General features: G+C 36.3%; 1 long non-coding RNA gene across 1 annotated transcript; it reads right to left on the reverse strand.

The window, feature by feature from the left end:
- Positions 1 to 220: 220 nt before the first annotated feature.
- Positions 221 to 3834, reverse strand: LOC110884897. Its single transcript, XR_004869424.1, has 6 exons — positions 3547 to 3834; positions 3289 to 3446; positions 1705 to 2177; positions 1412 to 1449; positions 615 to 971; positions 221 to 302 (listed from the first exon to the last, which is right to left on the reverse strand). It is a non-coding gene; the product is annotated as an uncharacterized LOC110884897 (long non-coding RNA).
- Between the last annotated feature and the right edge of the window lie 525 nt (positions 3835 to 4359).

The following is a 4359-nucleotide window of genomic DNA, read 5'->3' on the forward strand; positions in this document are numbered from 1 at the left end:
CTTACTCCAAAATAACGATCATAGATAAACTCAAAATATATTTATTAAAAGTCATAGATAACCTCAAAATATCATAGTCATGTGATTCGCTCAGTTTTAGAATTTTTGTTTAACGTTTTGATCCTACAAGTATTTGTATTAAAAGTCATAAATATAAGTAAAAAAGATCAGGTATTAAATTAGCTTTTTTTAAAGAAAGATTTCAAGTGCCAAATTTGCATACCTGTATGAAAAGTGAAGGAAAATTCAACCACATCATCCTCGAATTTGTGACTTCGGTAAACTCTTGCATCTCCCGTTTACTGTAACATACATATAAACATACCTTCTTGTTACACAAGTAATAGTAATACGACCCTTGTCATTGAGTTACAACAATTATAAATGGGAAACTGCAAGCAAAATAAACATACGGATCCAAATTTTGACTTATTAACATATCAATGCAGACTAAAATGGGAAATTGCAAGCAAAATAAAACCCAGATTCTAAAAAGCAAATTCTCAACACAGTAGTGCATCATTTGTATTAAAATTTATTTCTAAAGGCTCAATATATGAAGTGCACCATCTACATTTCACCATTACTGATCCCAAAAGCAGATTAGATCATACCGTGTATCGATGTCACAAGTTTGTGAGAGCCGAATATCGTGTCGCCTTTGTCATTGGTGTTAATCTTGCTAGAAGTGCACCTTTGTTATAGAAGTGATTAGCATAAAAACATAATTTGCCATTAAGCCTTAAACGCCAGAAAAGCCAATTAGTTTCTAGTAGCCTAATGTCAGAAAATTTAATAGTTTTAGTCATGAATGTTGCTAGCCACGTCATCAAGTCAACATGGAATGTGGCTGGACCAGGATGCCACCTCAGCTTACAGATGATGCAACTGCACCTTACGGGTTGGAAGTCATTAGTGATGGTCTGATATTTCTAAGTCAAAACATCTTCCAAATACGTGGGTATAGAAACCTGAAGAAATTATTAGGATTATTAATGAAGGATGGAAAAAATATATTCCAAACCAAAATAATTCAAATAATATATTAAATCAAGTAAGCATTTACGTGGATCAAACATCATCTGAATGTTCCCCAACCTCAAAATGTGACCAGTATATTCTTGTTTTACATCAAAACCTAAACAATAAAATTTGCATTTTCTTTTTTGCTGATCACACCGGAACACGTTTAAAATATACCAGAAAATCATCACCATCAAGACCACCATTTGGTGTGCTAAAGATCATTAACATGATTTTAAGCAACTAGAACCTTTCTAGAAATTTTGTGAGCTAAAGCGCATTTAAAATATGATATCTTATTACCACATAAAGAGATATCTGGTGACAATAACTCCACAATGCATATGCTCAATGATTTTGAAACATCACATGTATTAGAAAAACTCACCTCTAAGATGCTTTATCTTTTTCCCTCTTTAAGCAATCCTAAGCATTCCATAAGAGTAGCCAATCAAATAAGATGAAACTAATACATGATATGCCAAGACAAATAACGGGTAAAAATGGGTGGTTAGTTCAAAACAGAAATGGAAAAGCTAACGAACAAACCTTTATTATTGCACCAAAATTATAAGTATATTCATCTTGTTGATAAATCAACTTAGATTAAATGATATTTTAGTCAGAAAAACCTATGAATAATCACAATGGATATATTTAACCAAGGTTTATAATCGTTACCTAAGTAGTTGAACAGGAAAACAGTGAGGCAGCAACGATGCTACACTGATTAATTATGGTTGCTGGACCCAATGGCGATGGCTGACGTTGAGTTAACAAATATGTTCAAATAAATGGTGGGGTGATTCCCGAAGAGACATGAGTGGTTCATAGTGGTATCGTCAGAGGGTCTACGCACATGGTGTTCTGGTGGGTTTCAGATGACAGAGAAAGATGAGTGAAACGTGTATGAATGTGAGTTACATGTTGATAAGGATAGAGAACCAGAAAACCTCTTCCATTATGCGAGGATTACACGGACACCGAGGGGAGAGTGGGTAGTTATTTGCCGACCTGCTAACCACCAGTAAGCTTGAGTTGTGGACATCATGGGCGGAAACAAAACCGCGCATGTCATTACAGTAATTTAGCATCCAAAATCGTAAGAGATTAGTCTTTGTAGCTCCAACCTGTTCAGTCCGTTGCTTTCAAAACTAACAGAAACAAAAGAAAAATTATATCCCCCATTTTAGTTTAAACGTGATCAAAATTGATGTACAGTAGATTGAAAAGATACAAACTTTCATAGAGTATAGCGCGCTATATATCTTTTGATTTGGAAGCTTGTGAAAGGGGCCATTTAGGGGTATATTGTTATAATAAACATCACTACATCAAAATCGGATTTACCATCAAGGACTTGGTTTTAAAAAGTGAGAGGCGCACAAAAGCGACGAGGTCTAATATTGAGCCGCGAAGCGCAAGGCGCAAAAGCGGTGGGCTTTTCGTACCCGAGGCGCAAGATGTTTATATAATTTTTTTATAAATCCCATATATATCCCATAGGTTTTTAGCTTCCTTTAACCAAAATATAGCTATAAGTAAGGCTTTTATACCATTTTCATTACATGTACAAGTCAAAAAAACCCAAGGTACAACATTTTTATGCAGTAAAACGCCTAAGTTACATGAGGCGCGAGCCTCAGGCCAAAAAGCCCACAAAAAAACATCAAAAATTGCGTCTTTTGGTCGCTTCTTGTAATTACACAAGGCGAGAAGCGAAAAAGCCCCAGGCCCTGCGCCTTGCGCCTAGGCGCGCCTAGGGCGCGCTTTTTAAAACCAAGATCAAGGATGAATTATAAAGATGTCTGTATGGATCCTTAATGCTTACAAAAATTAAAGATTAAAAAGGTTTTTGTACAAATCCTTAATTCTTACAAAACTCTCAATTTGGTCGCAACTGTTCTTTTCATGCCAAACCGCTAAAGATTTTTCTTCATTCAATAACAAAATTAGCACAGAACACCAATTAAATGTACTCTACAGCCCTAACCCAATTACTTAATCAACCAAAACAACCATCCACATCATCAAAGACAATAAGCAACCGCATATTTTCAAGAGCCACATTGTCATGGAGACCTTAAACTTAAGGTCCCAGAGACATTCAAAACCCCCATTATGAAAGAAAAAATTAGTAATTAAACCTCATTAGAAACCATCATCGTATTCATCTCCATATTACTCTTCTAGAAGCCATCGACCATGAATAAAACTAAATATATGAGCAATTAATCCAAAAAAAAAAAAGATATAAAATCAAACCTCTAAATGGTGAGTTTCTTGTTCAAGCCTCTTCAATTAAGCCGAAATTATATGCTTCCTTCTTATTATTGCAGGCACGGTCTCTGATTTCTCCATTTACACCTTTTAATTTACCTCTCGTTGCATAAAGAAAATCGACAAGCACCAAAACTGCAAATCTGAAAAGAATCATAGATGAAAAAAAATACAAAATTGACTCCGGCAACAGTTTTATTTCATAATCACTGTAAAAGAATCTGGAGAACAATAAAAGCAGACCTGCAAACCTCCAACCATCTGTCATAAACCATTAGATTAGAGATTAGGGGGAGGATGGCTAACTCAAAGGGTTGGATTCGTGAATAAAACCACCAAGATTTGCCAGAAAGGCCGGGGTGCAGGTGCGGTGGTCACGTCTTCTTTAATGACCTAGTTTCTTCTCTAAGCCGAAAAAGGGATGAAGAGAGGGTGATAAAGAATGGCGAGGACCATTGATAAGTGACGACCTAGAAGAAATTGAAGGAAAAAGAAAACCGCACTCTAACCTCCCCTTCTAGAAACGTGATTTCTGGTTGTGAAGTAGGGATGAGCAAAATGGACCCGGTACCGGTACCGAATTTACCGAACCGGGTACCTTTTCGGTACCGATTCGGTACCAACTTTTAACATTTTCGGTACCGGTCCGGTACGGTACCGGTTCGGTACCGGTATTTACCAATTTTTACCCTCAAATACCGGTAACGTACCGGTACCCACTTTTGAGGATTTTCGGTACCGGTTCGGTACCGGACGGTACCGAGCTCATCCCTATTGTGAAGAACATGGACAGGAAAAGGTGGAGCGGACATAAACTGCCACCACAGTAGTTATTTTTATGAGTTTAAATGGTTGAGATTTAATCTCAGTCAAATCTAATGGTGGAGATTAATTTGAGAGTTGGTTAAATTTAATGGGTTCCATAGATATATATAATACTCAAACCGACGCGCCCCTCATCTTAATTTAAATATAGTTATTTTCTAAAACACATGAATAAAATTTGCAATCCAATATGACCGACTTAATTACATGTTTGTTTCATTTCACAGGAAT

Source organism: Helianthus annuus, chromosome 10, assembly GCF_002127325.2.
Source record: "Helianthus annuus cultivar XRQ/B chromosome 10, HanXRQr2.0-SUNRISE, whole genome shotgun sequence".
In the NCBI taxonomy this organism is placed as follows: domain Eukaryota; kingdom Viridiplantae; phylum Streptophyta; class Magnoliopsida; order Asterales; family Asteraceae; genus Helianthus; species Helianthus annuus.